Genomic DNA, 20,220 nt, shown 5'->3' with positions numbered 1-20,220 from the left:
TAGTGCACTTAGATAGCCACATCAAAAGCATTCAGCATGTGCACAGCCAGCAATGAAGCATGCTGCGGGCGGGCCGTACTAGGAGCAATGTCTGTTGCCTACAACACTAAATCATCGGCAATAGCGACTCAATCAGAATTGGAAACACTGCTGTCTGCAATGTAGGCCAGAGAGCAGTCAGCAAGGGCCCACAGCCACGTGGCGTTGATTTGAGCTGCCCAGTTTGCCATACGCGAAGCAACAAAAACCGTGTGCGGATCCTGTGATGATGCATATGCTTGGTGCGAACAGAGCGCACTGGAGCAACGTCTTTTGCCTACAGGACTGCGTCATCTACAATAGCGACTCGATCTGAATTGTGAACACTGCTGTCTGCAGTGTAAATTAAAGCCAGTAGTGAGCACAGTCTTCCATGAATACTTTTTCTAACTTCCTCTTCACAAAATACAATAAAAATTACAAAACACTGCAATAAATAAATCAAAACGATTCGAATTGAGATCTCTGCTGTCCACTGTGTACACTGTAATTCGATGTTCTTTACCACTACCAAGAAGAATTTGGTCTTTGTACTAGACCTATAAGTCATCTTAAAAAACTTCTTCAAGCAAGTATACTAAAAGGCTATTGTGTATATTTCAATAGACATTGTAGTTAGTTACCTACTGGATTCTGTAATTAAACAATCACCACTCGATCTGAATTGTGAGCCCTGCTGACCGCAGTGTAGGCCTGAGGCAGTGGTCATTAACACCTCACAGCCACGTGCCGTTGGATTCGGAAGCACGCAGTTGGTTGCAACTGATCGGAGGGGGTACACACAAATCATCACAAACTTTAACTTCTGACATCCTCAATCACAGAATCAAGACCCCGTTTCACTGTTCTGACCTACTGTACCATGTGTACTTCACCAACTGCAGTCAGCAAAGCCCAATAATCATGTGCAGCAGTTAGCTACGGAAGCAGAGAGTCTGATGCACCTCAACGGAGGGAGTTCTGTCAAAACCAAGCAGCAAGTAATATCGGACATCGTCCATTCTGGGATCAAGGCACCGTTCCACTGTTGGGACCTAGAGTTGGTTACACCTGGTCAAAGGGAGTACCTTCATCTGCACTCTCAGATGCAGTTCTAACATCGTCCATTGTGGGATCAAGACACCGTTCCACTGTTGGTACCTGTTGGACTACTGTGTTAGTAGTATACAGAGCACTCCACAGTGCTGGGCCTCAGGCTGGGCGCTGTCTGCCTGTGTCGCACTAGCCAACGTTGATCTCAGGAGCCTTCCCAGCTTGCAGACCTCGGCCCAGGAGCTTCCGCCAGCAAGTGAAGGGCCCTTTTTCACATACGACGATGTCAAAAGGTGAACTGTGGGGCATATGTGCGTTGCAGCAGCCATGACGGCTTCTGGGTAGCAGCAGGCTGAGAGCATTATTCCCGCAGCCACCTTCGCTCACAGCATCAGCCTCGTGGTGGTGTAAGCTGCGCAGACCTGACAGACATGTTCGCCATTCTGGAAGAGAACCACACCCAGAGAAACATGCCTTTTATTCATACCCCTACGCTAGCCTTGCGTACGCCGAGCCTGCCCACTATGCTAAAGATTTGTGGGGGGAGAGGGCATGTACGCGCTATGTTTTCATAATCTTCCCTACTGACTGTACTCTCATGGTTGCGTCCACTGTCGACTTCACTCAATAGACCATCAGTGTATGTTGACATGTACATGTCTGTGCTCTGCATACTCAAGTCTGTCTGGCACATCCCCTCAACACTTTGCATTGTATACTTTTATAATCGAGAATCACTTGCCACCTTCGCACATACTTTGCTCCCATCTCTCCCCGCATTCTGCATTGTGTGGCAGAGGTGCCATGCCATGTTTGGTTTGTGTACATGGCTAGCCACGGTTCCCACAGTGCGTAGTGTCATTGTGTCTGCTAGGTGTACATGTTGTTTGTCATGTTGTATGTGATTATATAAGGTAGCGCGTTTATTCACAAGCAGTGGTTTCTCCCATTTGCATATCGCCGTCTTAAAGAGGATACCGAAGTTTTTCTCACAGGTGAAAAGTGGGACCACAATGGCAATCATTCATTACTATGCAAGAATGTCCAACTGCACGACACTTCTAAGCTAACAGCCCCCAATCTTGCGTGCTTTCTGAAAAGCACGCCAACTCCCACAATCAGACCAACATTCACACAGCTTTCTATCGGCAGTCATCTGGTTCTTAATAACATGGACTGCTACGCAATGTGAGATGGCATACCGTATGTACTTACTGTTTCAAACCGGATAACTTCCTCTGGCAATCTGTATTCCTACCCACACAAAGTGACTCCCAAAGTTCAACTTGGCCTTCAATACCTAATTTGAAAAGGTGAACACCCTAAATATCGATTCCAAAATATCGACTGCCCAGAATATCGAAGTTAAAATATAGAGTGGACAGAATATCGAATTATCAAAATACAGATAGGTCAGAATATCGAAATTGGGGTACAAAATATCGATTTCCATAATATAGAATTAAAAAATATAGAATTCCATAATATCGATTTTGAAAACATAGATTACCATAATATCGATTTTAAAAATATAGATATCTATAATATCGATTTTTTTTAAGTGTTATGTATGGTAGTATATGTATTAAAATTATGTATTATTTTTGTAATGTATGTTTAATTTATTTAAACTAATGAATGTTATGTAATTTAATTTTTGCGTAATTTAATTCCGTAGCGGGTTGTGGGTTTTTAGGGGAATAGGGTGGAAAGTAATTTAATTATGGTTAATTAAATATTAATTATATTTATATGTTTTGATAATTAATTGATTGATATTTAATTATTAATTGGTAATTAATGTATATTAATTGGTAATTAATTTATATTAATTGATTAATTGATAATTATGTTAATTGTATTTTTTATTATTAGGAGCGGGTTGTGGGTTTGTAGGGGAATTGGCTGGGAAGTAATTTAATTGTAATAAAGTAAATAAATATTTTTTTATATATGTGTATTGATAATAAATTGATAATTAATTATTTATTGGTAATTAATTTGTATTAATGGGTAAATAATTTGTATGAATTGCTAATTATTTATTATCAATTGCAAAATTATTGTTATTAATTGATTTATTGATAATAATGTTAATTGTATTTTTTATTATTGGGAGTGAATTGTGGGTTTATAGGGGAATTGGGTGGGAAGTAAATTAATTGTAATAAAGTAATTTGTTTTTTTTATCTATGTGTATTGATAATTGATAATTAATTATTAATTGGTAATTAATTTTTATTAATTGCTATTTAATATTTTTCTATGGTAATTAATTGTTATTAATTGGTAATTATTTTTAATTAACTTTTTATTGGTATTGATAATTAATGTAATCTTATTTTAAATTTAAATCATAGTGCCCACCTGGTTCATTAAAATATTGAAAAATACCAATTATACGATTGAGTAAATTGTTGTATGAACCTTTTAACTTGTACATATTGCATATTCTTCTGCGCCGCTTGCTGTGGTTTGTTCTCACGTTGTCACTTGCGCCGTTACTTCACCAGCACGAGCACTTTGTACACATTCTACACTAGGGTTGCCTGGGTAATTATACCCTGTAGTGCTGTAACTACTATTCTATATATTCATTAATCTTCTAAATACATGACGCCTACGGGCGCTTGGAAAGAACAACTTTAAGCCTCCTCTCTTTTATTTGCTGTTTGTAATGTCTTGTACATACCAGTTTAAATAATTTCAATATATCCTGCTGAGATATTGTTGCATTTACACTCTTTAAGTAGTAGTCACATTTGCAGAGTGGTGGAGAAAGAAATGAAATGAAAAATTATATTTATATAGCGCATAGACTACCCGGAGGCCTCGCAGCGCTTTAATTGATCACTGTGGCGGGCCGCAGGGTGAGACTAGCACGTTTTTGCGAACAGGTGGGTTTTCAGTGCTTTCCTACAAGCCAGCCGGATTTTATTTTCTCTGAGGGCTAAGGGGAGGGAGTTCCAAAGTCTCGCAGCAGTATGGGAGAAGGAACGGCCGCCCCAACGGGCTTTGTTGATTTTAGAAGTGGTAACTAGGTGGAGTGATCCGGAGCGAAGGGCTCTGGATGGAGCGTAGGGCACGACTAAGGGGGACAGGATGGCAGGGCCTGTTCGATGGAAAGATTTGTGCACAATGCACATAGCCTTAAACTGTGCTCTAGCCGCCATAGGGAGCCAGTGCAATTCTTTTAGAGCTTTCTTGGCTGACTGCCAGCGGGGGATGTTGAATAATAATCGGGCGGCGCAGTTTTGCGTGACTTGGAGCCTATTGGTCACTGAGGCCGGGGCACCTAGGTATAGTGCATTTCCATAGTCCAGGCGGGAGAGTATCAGGGCCTGAACCATGATTTTCCTCACCTGGAAAGGAAGCAGAGGGAGGACTTTGCGGAGCATTTTCATTAGCCCGACACACGTGGAGGCGGTTTGGTAGCCTGGACCGAGAAGTCCAGCACTTTATCGAGCCAGATTCCCAAACTCTTTATCTGCGGTTTGGGAGGGGGAGGAGCACCGAGGCAGGTGGGCCAAATTGATGTCAAAACGGTCGGGGGAGGGTTGCCCAATAGCATAATCTCTGTCTTCTCCCCGTTAAGTTTGAGACAGGAAGATTGCATCCACTTAGCAACGGCCTCTAGACAGAGGCCCAGGGTGTAAAGGGTGAAAGAGTGCTGGGCCTCCGACCAGCGCTCAGGAATTTCGCTGCATAGGACTTAGACAAGGTACAAAGATGGCTTCTTGGCCCCCAAAGTCCCTCCAGAATAGATTGGACTTCATCCCCCATCCTGTAGTCTGCCAGGAGACATGTTTGCAGATTGTTGGAGAAAGGGGGGCATGTCTTCCTTAGACGTTTTAGCAATCCCACTGTGTGGGACTTACTGCAGGTAACAAGAGGGGTAGTTGGCCACCAACGACAACCTTGGGGGCCAACTACCCTCCTATTACCTCCAGTAAGTCCAACACAGCAGGATTGCTAAGTTCTCATAGCAGGCCATGCCCCCTTTGCCTACCACTCTGCAAACGCGCTCCCTGGCATGCTCTTGGTTGGGGATTGAAGTCCCCTTCGCTGCTAGGGGTCAGTTAGTGGCCAACTAGCCTATGTCTTACCTCCAGTAAACCCCACACAGTGGAATTGCTGAGAGGTGGACAAAGGCCCCCACCTTTCCCCACCACTCTGCAAACGCGCCTCCTGTCACGTTCTAAGTTGGGGTATTAAGTCCCCTTAATTCCTGAGGGTCCCTGGGGGCCAACGAGCCCACCAGGTACCTCCAGTATGCACCACAGAGCTGCGTTGCAGAGAGGTCACACCCCCTTCTACACCACTCTGCAAAAGCAGCTCCTGGCACACTGCTGCTCAGGGGATGAAGTCCACTTGTGTCCTGAGGTCCTCAGGACACAATAGGACCTCATCACCCCACCGTGTGGCCCCCTCCTGAGGCCAATTTAGGCCCCAGGGACCCCATCCCCGGGGCACAGCCTTTTATTTTTTTTATTTTTTTTTCGAGGGGCCGCGTAACCCCCTCCTTAGGCCAATTATGGTCCCGGGAACACCTCCCCTTTAGCCAGCCTTTCCTTATTTGTTTTTTTATTATTGGGAAGGGGGGCCTCGAGGGCTGCGGGGGTCCTCACAGGCCTCCACAAATTAAGCACCGATTGCCCCCGGGACCTGGCCTACCCGGGGGCTTTTTGAAAACAAAGCGCAGAATATTTACATTTTCACAGTAGCATTCGCGACCCCAATGCGAATTCTGCTGTTGTTATTTTAACAAAAAAATGATTTCTTTGGCCCTGGGGTACTTGTGGGACCCCCTGAGTAGGCCTAGGGGTTTAGGGGGTTTATACCCTAACCCCTTTTCTTCTTTTTCAACCTTTTTCTCACTCTTTTCTTGTGACTCTCTTACAGAGTCACAAGATGGCTGCCAACACTTCCTGGTTTGGAGTGTTTGAAGCCAATCAGAGTGAACCTTTGAATTCCCATAAACCGGGAAGGATGAACACGGACTCCGATTGGCTGGTGCATATGTTTTTTATTTCTCCTTTACACCGCCATGACGCTTTTCGGCCTGAAGAGGCCTTGCTCATGTGTGTTTATATATATATTAACTACTGGTGGTCGCCAGTAGGTAGTTATAGTTAGGACCTATTTTCCATAGGAATGGCATTTTTTGTTTTTCCAATAACTTTAGCGCCGGTTAACAAATCTTTGCAAAATTTTCAAAACTGGTGGGGTGCTCCGGCGGCTCTTGTCTTGAAAATTTCGCCAAGCGTGGGCCGAGAAATAAGGGGGGTCCCATGTTATTTTCCGTAGGAAACCTTAGACACGGCTACAGCCCAAACTGCTGAACGGAATTTCACCAAATTTGGCAAAAAGGTAGCCCTTGGTTCAGAAAGAGTCCTTTTTGTTAAATGGTGTAAATCCGTTCAGTAGTTCCTGAGAAATTGAAAATATAGAGGTTGGAAAATCAATTTCCCATTGGAAAATTTAGCCAAGACTACAGCCCTAACTGCTGAACGGAATTACACCAAATTTGTCAAAAAGGTAGTGCCTGGTTCAGAAAGCGACCTTTTTTTTTAATGGTGTAAATCCGTTCAGAGAAATTCAAAAATAAAAGTTTCAATATCTAGGGACGAGGTCGATTCACGAACCCTCCCGACCACGAGCTTCACTGTGATTGGCTGCCAACACTCCTAACCAGGAAGTGTTGGCAGCAATCTTGTGCCTCGGTTCTACTGAGGTACAAGAAACCAGGGAAACAAAGGTGACAAAGAAGAAAAGGGGGCAGGGTAGAAACACCCTGACCCCCTAGGCCTGCTCAGGGGTTCCTACAAGGACCCCCAGGGCCAAAAAAAAAATTGTTTTAAACAGTGCGTAATGCGCGCTGGGTGCGTGAATCCGGACGAAATTATTTTTTTTAAAAGAAGCAAGGGCTTCCTTGCTTGTTATTTTTAATCCCCGGGTGGGCAAGGTCCCGGGGGGAAATGTATAATGTAACACGGGGGCCCGCAGGGGCCCCCACAGCCCCGGGGACCGCCACCTCCCCGGGGCTCTATTTTTTTAAATACAAATAAAAAAATGGTGTGAGAGGGCTTCAGCCTCCCCACATGCCCCAGGGACCACCACCTCCCTGGGGCACTAACTGTTAAATTGCCACCTCCCCGGGGCTTTGGTAAAGATGTGAGGGGGCCGTGGTGCCCCCCTGCTGGAGCTTTTGATGGCCCTGGGGACTGCCACCCCCCAGGGCCGTCTCCTGCAGTGTCCCAGGGTGCCCACCCCCAGGACACTGGTGTTTGCTGTGGTAGGGAGGAAGCACGTCTCCTGCCCTACCGTAGCAAACTCTGCTGTGGATTTTGGAAGAGAGAGCAGAGAAACCTGCTCTCTCCTCCAAAATCCAAAGCAGAATTGCTTTTCCACACAGAGAGCTGCATGTCAGTACCTCCCCATGTGGAAAACCAATGCCGGCTCTCGCAGGACACGGGGAGCTGGCGGGACCATGGGGGCATTGGTGCTCCCCCCATGGTCCCCAATGAAGTTACTAGGCCCCGGGGGGTGGGGTCCCCGGGGCGAATACAAATTAGTGGTAGTAGCCAGATAAAAAAAATAAAAATTGGATTTGCGTCCCTAGCGCAGTGCTCAGCCGGCCCCCTGGTGTGAACGCAAGGGATATTCGACTCCCAGCGTGGCTCCCTGGTGTGAACACACGGGGTTCATGACTCCCAGCATGGCCCCCAAGTGTGAACGCGAGGGATGCGTGGCCCCCTGGTGTGAACACAAGGGGTGCGCGACTCCAAGCATGGACCCCCAGTGTGAACTCGAGGAGTGCGCGACTCCCAGCGCAGCCCCCTGGTGTGAACACAATGGGTGCGCTACTCCTGGCCATGCTGGATGCGCGACTCCTAGGCCAAAAAATGAAAGATATTTTTTATGATAAATGTAGGTTGTATGTTTGGAACTTGGGTGGCTCTTAAATGAGCCCTTGTGTTTATTGAGAGAAGATGGTATCTACATGTGAGTGCCGATGCAGAGTCTGAAGTTGTTGAGAAAGACTCTGTTTCCCTCAGCTGTGAAATGTACACCATCTCTCCTGTATATGCCATCCATATTAAAACACAGATTGTTGTATATGGATCCCATACTATGGTCTCTGAGATAAGCAGAAACAGCTTTATTGACATTTTTTCTAGCTTTCTCAATCTGTGGACAAAATTGATTAGACCACTTCAATTTCGGTCTTTGGCATATGTTAGAGTAGACAAAGGCAGCTTGGAGGAAAAGCAACATCAATTCTGCAAAGATGTCCTTCATTAGCATTTCCAGACCTACCCCAGTCAATGTGCCTAGGTCATTGCCACCACAGTGCACAATCATGAGGTCAGGGGGTTGGAAGTGCCTAAAGGTTTTAACCAATGGCATCAATTGGTGCAACTTCAATCCTCTCTGTCCAATCCATTTAATATCTACATTTTGCAAAGCAAGGTCTTTGTAAATACCTCTGCTGTCAGCATACCTTTTGCACCAGAAAACATAGCTGTGCCCAACATTCCACACTGAAAGCATATTGAAGGGATCTCTGTAGGTAATCAGAAGATGTCTGTACCTGAGGTAGGGCGGTGGTAGAATGAAATCTATCTAAAATGGTAGACAACATGGTGTTTTTAAGAAAGTAGAGATTTGATTGGCTGTTTAAGAACACTCTACATTCTAATATAGGGTGTACTTTACTTTGTTTAGAAAGCATGTTTCTTATTGGTTATTTTGAAATGTTTGAAAGGTACAGCAGAAAGGTTAAGGGCATACTTTGCAAAGCCAACCACACCTGCTGTTGTCATTTGCAACACTGTGTGGTGGGCTTGTGACCTGGCAGCTAAGTTGAATGTTGCATGAACTGTAGCTATGGAAACTGATATTAAAGACAAGGGGTTAAGATGTCAGTTGAAAAGTATTATTCTCTGTGTCCAATAGAAAATCGTTTTTCAATTTGAAAAACACTGGGAAGCAATGTCATTTGTGGGTTATGTGGATATGTATGGAAAATTAGAGGGAACGTTTGCCATTACTGGTTTTACATTGGAGAGTGTGCTCATCTACATTCTCTGTGTGAAAAAGAAAATCCGGATTGAGTGTGTGAGATTTTTCATTCAACCGATTTATTTAAAAGGTGAGTTATATTTTTAAGAGATTTATGTAATATAAATTTGACATTTTTATGAAACTTTGCTGGTTCAATTAATTTATTAAATGTACAGATATATATTGGAAGAACATTTTTAGTTTTGCCAATAACTTTGGCACCGTTTGATAAATCCTTGTGAAATTTTCAAAACTACTATGACACTCACTTCAGCTGCTGTCTTGAAAGTTACGAGGTGATTCATCAAGTGGGGGCAGAGAAGAAGGGGGTCTCAAATGCATTTTCCCTATGCAACTTTTCCATAGGGAGTCTAGAAATGTGACCTTTTTGTAAATTGGTGTGGATGCATTCAGTGGTATTTGAGATATTAAGAGAAAAAACAATTTGTATATATCGGGTTGCGAAGGCTTCGGAAACCCTCCCGATCTTGTGCTGAGATCTGATTGGCTGCTACCACTTCAATTAGGAAGTGTTACCAGCCATCTTTTGGTGTTTAAAAAAAATAGAGGGGCAGGGTAGAAATACCCTGACCCCCCAGGCCTCTCAGGCAAAAAAACTTTTCTTTTTCTTATTTTTGCAGTGGATATGCAACAGGGTCGCAAATCTGCAGTAAAAAAGTGCTCTCTCCCGCACTTGTTTTTATTATAGTCCCCAGGTGGGCCATATCCCGGGGGGATTCTATAAAAATAGGAGGTGGACACACAGGACCCCCTGCTAAGGCTTATGAATGCCCCAGGAACCAGCACCTTGCCAGAGCAAATCTGTATGAATGAATGCAGTGGGCCCACAAGGCCCCCCTCGTAGCCCTGAGGACTGCCACCTCCTGGGGCACTGGGTAATATGTATACAGGTGGGCCTTATAAGCCCACCCATGCCCCAGGAACCACCACCTCCCAGGGGAAAATCTGCTTAAGTAAATGTGGTAAGGCCCACCTGGCCCACCTGCAGCCCCGTGGACTGCTACCTCCCTAGGGTAAATTATGCTAAAAGAATTCAGGAGGCCACATCCCTGGGGACTGCCACTGAAATAAATTAATGTAGGGGGGTGTGTGGCCCTTGCCCATTTTCAATGAAAGCAGGGCCCCTGGGGGTGGGGTCCCTGAGGTTAAAATCGGACCTGGGAGTGGGACCAGGTTGCCCTCCCATTTGTTTATGGCCAGGCGCCGGAGGATGGGATCCCAGGGGGCCAAAATTTGGCTTGGGAAGGAGGGCCATACCACCTCCCCTATTAAAAATATGCATTATTATAGGCCTAGCCCAGTGGTGAATGGGGTCCTCGGAACCATATGTGGCCAGGGAAGGGGGCTGCATGGCCGCCCTTCCACTATAGTAAATGTATTTGGACTTGGAGGTGGTGGTCCTAGAGGCCCAGGGGTTCATATGTCCCCCCCCCCACATTAATAAACAAATAAACCCTGGGGAGGTGGAGGTCTCTGGGGCATAGAAATGGCCATGAAAGGGAGCCCCATGCACCCCTACCTTAATTTTAAAATAAATGGACATGCCCCCCCAGGACCTGACCCACCCTGGGGATTTTTCCTAAACATGATTGGGAGCACGTGCATGTTTTATTTTTTATTTTTCCAGCAACACACACACACCTAAACAAGTGCAAAAGCCTGTGCATGTTTTTTAATTTTTGCAGCAACACGCTTGCATTAACTCACAGACCAACTGAGACATTCCCTCTCCCACTCACAGACCCACTCAGAGACTCACACACATACCCACAGGCCCACTCAGAGAATCATGCACCTACTCACAGTTCCACTCAGATACTCACTCACTCACAGACCCACTCAGAGACTTATGCACTCACTCACAGACCAACAGAGACACTCACTCACCCACTCACAGAGCCAATGAGACACTCATACACCCACTGACAAATAAACTCATACACTGAGACAGCCATTCAAAGACCCACTTAGACTCTGCACCCACTCACAGACCCACTGAGACACTCATGCACTCACTCACAGACCCACTCAGAGTCAAGCACCCACCCATAACCCCTTTCAGAAACTCATGCACCCACTCACACACCCAAGTGACAATCACACACCAACTCACAGACTCAATTAGACACTCATGCACTCACTCACAGACTGACATACACACTTGGTGACCCTTGCAAACCCACTCAGACACTCTCACACCCATTCACAGACCCACTCAGGCACTCACACAGCCAGTGAGACCCTTATGCAGTCACTCCCAGGCCCACTCAGACACTCTCACACCCGCTCACACACACAGAGACACTCACACACTCAGTCACACATCCATAGAGACACTCATATACTCAGTCACCCACTTATTCTAAAAGGATACAGGTTATACTTAGGAAATACAATTAAAAAATCGTAGAAATTCACTTTAAAAAAACAAAGTTTACAGGGAAATTATAATTAGCAAATAGATTTTAAAAATCTTAGAAATTCACTTAAAAAACAAAAGTTACAGGGATGTTATAGTTAGGAAATAGAATTTTTTTAAAACCTAGAAATTCACTAAAAAAAGAAAGGTTACAGGGCCATTATAGTTGGGCTCATATTTCACTCATACAAAAACATAGAAATTCAGCACTTATCAATGCCTCACAATGCACTGCTTATGACTACATACATTACATCACTCATGAGATGGTAAGTGACATCACTAATGATATCACAGATGAGATCTCAAATGACATCACTGATTACATAATCCACAGAACCAATCTGATACCCACTTACACCTCCATAGAACCTCACATATACCCACTCCTACTGCCACACAAACCCTTACATATCCATACCAGTATTAAAATGCCCAATCACTCATCCCTACAGTCACTCACACATCCACACACTCATATAGCCACTCGCATATCTATTAAATCACCCATTCAGTCACTCTCACACCCACCCAATCACCCATATAGAAAGTCACACAGTCACTCACTCACCCATACAGGTACTCACACACCCACACACTCAACACCATACAGTCACTCACACTGCCATTCACTCACCAATACAACTACTCACACACCCACTCGCTTACCCATACAGCCACTGACACAGTCACTCACTCACCCATTCAACCACTCACACACCCACTCACATACCCATTGAACCACTTCCATGTCCATTCGCACATCCATACAACCACTCACATACCCACTCACTCACCCTTACAGTCACTCACACAGACATTTACTCTCTAATTCATCCACTCACACCTACTCACTTACCTACATGCATACTCAAACAGCTACTCACTACCCATACAACCAGTCACATAGCCACTCACTCACCCATACATCTACTTGTATGCCCACTCACATACCTTTGTAGTCACTCACACAGCCACTAACCCACCCATACAGCCACACACACACACCCACCCACTGTCTAATACAGTCACTCACACAGCCACTCATTTACCCATGCAGCTACTCACACACCAACTTAAAAAAACATATAGCCACTCATACACCCACTCACACACCCATACAGCCACTCAGATATCCACTCACACACTGATACGGTCACACAGCCACTTAGATGAGAAATGTTAGAAATAGTATGACTATTTACAAGTACAGAAAGAATAGTAATTTAACTTATGCTGTAGCTTAGTAAATATCTTTAAGTCTCAGAATTATTTACCTAACACTTACACTCACAGGATGATGTCCTTTCTGATGTCATCAGTGATGTCACTGACCGTGTCATGAGTGTTGTAATGTGTGAGGTCATAAGCAGTGCAGTGCGGGCGCAACTCACAGTAAGCTCAGGTAACAATTACTTCTCAATTTTGACGATTTTGTATGGATAAAATCGGAGCCTAACTATAACATCCCTATAACCTTTGTTTTTTTCAGAGAATTTATATATAGCGGCCTTTTCCAGTCGCGAGGAAGGCCCGCCGCACGTTTCCGGATCCTAGGCACCGGACCTCCAAGTGCCAATGTGGAGCTGAGGTCTTCAAAAACAAAGGGGTTATTGATTTCCACGAAAGCTGCTTTTAACCTCACGTCAACCCACTGTGGATTTTATTGCACTTACTTGGAACATTGATACCAACCCACTGTGGTATAATATATTGAGTGGACAGCCAATACCATAATGCATCAACTTGCACACGCTGAGTATGCCGTTAAGACACGCCCACTGGGGCGGTAACTATTTAATAAAGCAGGTGTTTCCAATCAAAGGTGGCTGTGTTTTATGCTGTGAGGCTCGTGAACAAGGGGAAACCTGAAACGCGTAGAGCCGTGTACTGTGATGGATGGTGACAGGCTTCATTTTGTGGAACCCTTGTTGGCAGAAGATTATCCTCCGTGGTGGCCCCCTCACATTGGGTAACCTTTTCTTGTAAATTTTAGCGGCCTTTCCCAGTCACGAGGAAGGCCCGCCGCACGTTTACGGATCCTAGGCACCAGACCTCCAAGTGCCAATGTGGAGCTGAGGTCTTCAAAATCAAAGGAGTTATTGATTTCCACGAAAGCTGCTTTTAACCTCACGTCAACCCACTGTGGATTTTATTGCACTTACTTGGAACATTGACACCAACCCACTGTGGTATAATATATTGATTGGACTGCCAATACCATAATGCATCAACTTGCACACGCTGAGTATGCCGTTAAGACACGCCCACTGGGGCGGTAACTATTTAATAAAGCAGGTGTTTCCAATCAAAGGTGGCATGTTTTATGCTGTGAGGCTCGTGAACAAGGGGAAACCTGAAACGCGTAGAGCCGTGTACTGTGATGGATGGTGACAGGCTTCATTTCGTGGAACCCTTGTTGGCAGAAGATTATCCTACGTGGTGGCCCCCTCACATTGGGTAACCCTTTCTTGTAAATTTTAGCAGCCTTTCCCGGTCGCGAGGAAGGCCCGCCGCACGTTTGCGGATCCTAGGCACCGGACCTCCAAGTGCCAATGTGGAGCTGAGGTCTTCAAAAACAAAGGGGTCATTGATTTCCACGAAAGCTGCTTTTAACCCCTTCGGTGCTCATGACGGAACGGTTCCGTCATGAGCCACGGTTGAGCTGTGCTCATGACGGAACCGTTCCGTCATGACCACGCCCGCGCAGGAAAAGATCAGCACAGCAGGGGAATCCGTCCAGCATGGAAGGGGTTAACCTCACGTCAACCCACTGCGGATTTTATTGCACTTACTTGGAACATTGACACCAACCCACTGTGGTATAATATATTGATTGGACTGCCAATACCATAATGCATCAACTTGCACACGCTGAGTATGCCGTTAAGACACGCCCACTGAGGCGGTAACTATTTAATAAAGCAGGTGTTTCCAATCAAAGGTGGCTGAGTTTTATGCTGTGAGGCTCGTGAACAAGGGGAAACCTGAAACGCGTAGAGCCGTGTACTGTGATGGATGGTGACAGGCTTCATTTCGTGGAACCCTTGTTGGCAGAAGATTATCCTCCGTGGTGGCCCCCTCACATTGGGTAACCTTTTCTTGTATATATATATATACATATATATATATATATATATATTCACTGAAAAAACCATGGGTTTCACACACGTTATAGTTAGGAATTAGCATTTAAAAAACCTTAGAAATTCAATGAAAAAACCAAAGGTTTCACACATGTTATAGTTAGCTGGACATTTCACTCGTAAAAAACCAATGAAATTTCCCCGTTATAGTTAGTTCAGCTAACTATAACTCGCGCGCCCGCAATGCACTACTGATGACGTCACATATTACATCACTCATGACATGGTCACTGACATCACTCATGACATCACTGATGACATCTCAAATGACATCACTGATGACATCACTGATGACATCATCCAGTGATTGTGTGTTTTTCTGAAAATTAAATATGTTTTATATTTATGTATATCTCAAGGTCAATGGAAAAATAAATGGGTATATAAGTGTCTAAATGGATGCTTTTTTTTAAAAAAATGTTTTGTGTATCATAGTGAATACATGGCTTACTGAGTAATGTTTAAATATGAAAATATCTGTATCAGTTTCTCACTTTGTGTATAAGTGGCTGCATGGGTTGGTGAGTAGCTACATGAGTGTCTATATAGGTTATTAGTTGGTTTTTTATCAGTATGAGTGTCTGAGTTTCTGTATGGTTCGGTGGGGGGTATTACTTAGTGCATAGGTGCATGAATGAGTGACTCACTGTTTGTATGTGTTGAATACAGCATGTGTGCAGGACTGTATGGGTGGATGAGTGTGTGCATGGGTGTGTTAGTGACTGAATGACTGTCTTTATAGTGTCTTTATGAGTAACTACATATCTATTAAACTAGTATATGTGACTATTGGTGTATATAAGTGAGTATATGTGACAGTGAGAGATGGAAAGAGTTCCTGTATGAATAAGTATGTGTTTCTATAAGTGATTGTTTTTTAGACTAACTATGTGTAAGTTTCCGTAGAAGTAAGTGTGGTGGTGTGTGTATAACTGTATAAGCTAATAAATGGATGTTTGATTCTTTATTAGCATGAGTGACTATGTGTGTGAGTAACTCTATGGATGAGTGGCGTTGTGTAACAGGATGTATAGGTGTATGAATACATATGATGAGTGAGTACATGTATGAGTGACTGTAGAGGACTGTTGGTGAATGACTGTATGTGTATGTGGATCTTAGAATTACTGAATAGGTTGTTGTAACTGATATTGGTATGTTCATTTTTTTGAACATTTTAGTTTCTATTTTTGAATGTGTGTATCAAAGGTTATATTAGGGGAAGAGGAGGTCTGCCACTCTATCACAAGGATGATGTCATCAGTGATGTCATCAGTGATGTCATTTGAGATGTCATCAGTGATGTCATGAGTGATGTCAGTGACCATGTCATGAGTGATGTAATATGTGACGTCATCAGTAGTGCATTGCGGGCGCGCGAGTTATAGTTAGCTGAACTAACTATAACGGGGAAATTTCATTGGTTTTTTACGAGTGAAATGTCCAGCTAACTATAACATGTGTGAAACCTTTGGTTTTTTCATTGAATTTCTAAGGTTTTTTAAATGCTAATTCCTAACTATAACGTGTGTGAAACCCATGGTTTTTTCAGTGAATTTGCAAGGTTTTTTAAATGCTAATTCCTAACTATAACATGAGTGAAACCCATGGTTTTTTCAGTGAATTTGCAAGGTTTTTTAAATGCTATTTTTTTTATTTATTTATTTTTTTTTTTACATATTTTTATTTTATTTTTCTATCCTTTTTTTAAGACTATGGTTAAATTTTAAAAATTCTACAATATGTTTTTTTTTACCATTTTTATAAAATAAACAGGTAAGATTTATTAGTATAACATATATTTTTTTTTTTTCCTTTTTTATTTTTTTTTTAACGTGCGCGTACGGTAAGCGCACGTCTTGCTTTAATTACGTTAGATTTCTACGCTGTTTGCGTTCATTTACGCAATTTGCGTAGACGCACGTCACGCGCGCACAGCGTGTAACGCGTACGCTGCACGCGCACGTTACGCGGAAGTGAAGGGGCATGCCTGTTTTGCGCATGCGCGCGTGCGCGTGTCTTTTTTACGCGCATGCGTACTTTTGCCGTAAGCGCACCGTAAGCGTAACGTACGCGCACGGTAGATCATGTGATCAAGAAACAAGACTTTTGATTGGTTTTTACAACTTTCAGTTCTAGAACTCTCCTACACCACACCCATTCCCCTCATTTCTGCTTGTGATCCCTTAGGAGAAGGAGCTGGGTTGTCTTTGTGATACGATGGCAGAACAGCAGAGCTCTTCTGAGAGTGAGGCTAGCAGCACTACCTTGAGGCAGAGAAGGAGGAAACAAAAGACCTCTTTCATATGGGAGTATTTTACTTTTCCAGAGGGCAAGAAAAAGGTAAATGCACCCTTAGTGACTTGTAAGCTGTGTAAGCGTGTACTTTCAAGAGGGAATCCCAACAAGAAGTATTCCTTCGGGAATCACACCATGTTGAGATACCTTCAAGATGTACACGGAAGGACACATGCTCGACATACTGAAGGTAACCCTTCAGTAAGTCAACCAAGCACATCCACAGCAGCTCAGCCTGGTCCATCATCTGCAGGGCCGAGTCCATCTTCGGCAGGTCAGGTGAGCCCTTCATCTGTGGGGGGAGCATCTCCTTTTTCTCGTCCTCTGGAAATTAACCCTCGGTTTCTGAGGGTTGAAATACGGTGCGCCACTTGTCATGATCTAATTTGTTATAGGGAGACCAGTATTTCCCTAGTGAACAATAAAATAGATCAGCACATTTGTCGTACCGACTAATATTCCCACTCTTTCTTTCCTCTGTCCCTGCATGAACACAACGGCTCTTTTAAGAGCCAACCTTACCTTTCAACTTTTTTTTATATATTTTGTTAAACTTTTTTTTGATTTTTTTTTTACCGTACGCGTACGGTACGCGTAATTATTCTTTTTTTTTTAAAAAAAAACACTAAAAATCAATTATCACATTACAAGGTCCTACAATGAAAAACTGAAAATATGATTGTGGAGAAGTGGAAAAAAGGGACCATGAAATTTTTGACTTACCATACCCACTCAAAAAAATATTTATTCATTTAAATTTATTTTTAATTGCTTTAAAAATGGTTCTAGTTTTCGGAAATTTTCTATCTCAATCTGAAAAAAAAGAAAAAAGTATTAATATTTAATAAAACATTTTATAATACAGTACACATATTTACATATTTTTCAAAAAAAAAATTTGCCTTTTTTTGCTGTTTTCAGAATATATTGCATTTCACTATAAATTGTGAAAGCAATTGCATTCATCATTTAACAGCGGGCAAAAAAAAAATTAACAATCTCAAAGATTGTTTTAAAAAAGCCCACAAACTCTTTTTGCATAAACATAACTTTATAGAAATGCATAATATTCTTAAAAAATATCATCTAATATCAATACTTATTTCTTTAAAATACCGTCTGATATTTTTGTCTCAGAAGTATAATCACAAAAATATATCTCAAATAACTCCACAATACATCTGATTCCATTTCCTTTAGGCCAAATAGTAATTTTAAAATTCTTTTTTGATTACATTTCCAATGGTAATCCAATAAAAATCTAAAGTTTAAATTGTACAGATCTCACCGATTGTCTGTCACATTTTGGTTTCCGAAAGATTAATTAATAATTAAATAAGTCCACAATAGAATTGTTTACCTTTCCGCATGGCCAAATAGTAATTTTAAAAATCTTTTTTGAATAAATTTCCAATGGCAATCCAATAACATTCCAAAATTTAAATTGTGCAGATGTTACCGATTTTTTCTAAATTTTTGGTTTTCCAAAGTTTCATTAAAAATTGAAAAAGTCCACATTACAATTGGTTACCTTTCCATTAGGCCAAATGATAATTTGTAAAATCATTTTTTTTGAAAATTCCAATGGTAATCCAATAAAATGGTAAAATTGTTTTGTACTGATCTTGCCAAGTCTCTCTAAAATTTTGGTTTCAGGAAGATTAGATAGGAATTTGCTAAATCAAAAGGCAAACGTTGCTTAAAAATCAATTGGGAATCATTACACATTGTCCAGCCTTTTTCACATTTAAGATAAACTGTGCAATGACCAGAAGTTACAGTAGGTCCATCATGGAAAATTATTGCAACTGTTACAAAAGTTTTTCCTGAAATTGATAATTGCTGTCCTGTAAACTTCTTTATTAAAGTATCTAATTTTGAACCATCAGCTTTACAGCGTTGCATCATTAAAATTACATACTGTCCGTATTCCTTTAAAATTAACGTTGAAAACATGTCAGATTGACACTCACTGCATTCCATGCTATGATTAGCATCTTTAACTAATTTAGCAAAAGTGACTGTTTTACTTTCTGGCAATGTTAAATAAATAAACCTTTCAGAATCAACATTAGAGCCACATATATTATAACAGTTTTCACAACTATGTTCCCATTTATAAGAGAGACCAAATACATTTTCAATGGGAACCCCTTCTTCTTCCAGTACCTGAAGAAAAAACATCAAGAATTCCTGTGCGTCTTGCTGTACATTTTGAGAAAACTGTGTTCGTCCTGAACATACATCTAAAAGTTTTCTAATTTCAGTAGCACTTTCTATTTGAGTTTTATCATTACTCAGCTTTTGAAAAAGGAGACTCAACTCAGAACAGAATCTTTTTCCCTGATTTACTATTATCTGCTCTTGCACACTTTCCAGATAAAATGCAACATTCAGCACTACATTAGCGTAGCAGTTGACACCAGAGCTATTTTCAAAATGACATCCTACAACCTGTTCTTCATTTTCCTTTTTCTTTTTGCTTGCAATTACATCACTCCTCTTTTTTTTCCTCCTCTCTACATCTTCATTACAGATATTCTCATTTCTCCTTTTACGAGAAACTACACGTTTCTCCAACACAGGATACTGACCTAAATGAGGAGCATAGCTTCTTCTTAATCTATTATACTCCTTTACACAATTTGTATCAGCACTAACTTTTGAGTCATCAAAGTCTATCATGAATAAACCTGATAATGTTTTCACTCGTGACAAAGCAACATATGCCATATCTTCTTTGAACACAGTTGAACCAATGTTCACAAATGCACAATCTACAGTCAATCCTTGAGACTTGTGAATAGTTACAGCATATGCTAGAGAAAACGGAAACTGCTTCCTACGTACATATAAGTCTTTCACAAGCATGAAACGAACTGAACAACGACAAATATCTTTAACTTCTTCTATCTGATCAAATTTTATTTTTAAACATTCAATTCCATCTTTTTTCTGATAATTAATAAAACCCACAACTCTTCCCATAGCTCCATTAACTAAACCTTTTTCAACATCCAAATTTCTCCTTAAAAATACTCTACAGTTCATGCAAACATATAGATTTTTTTCTAATCCAGCTGTTTTGGAAATGTTCTTCTCTAGTGAATCCAATTTATTTTTCAGTGTGCCTGTTAATGTGATAGTAATTCTTCCATCCTCAATTTTGTCCACTGCTTCCAATTTCCTGATATCTTC

The sequence above is a fragment of the Triturus cristatus genome, chromosome 3_2 (genome assembly GCF_964204655.1).
Source record: "Triturus cristatus chromosome 3_2, aTriCri1.1, whole genome shotgun sequence".
NCBI classification, from domain to species: Eukaryota; Metazoa; Chordata; class Amphibia; order Caudata; family Salamandridae; genus Triturus; species Triturus cristatus.
This window is presented reverse-complemented; position numbering follows the sequence as displayed.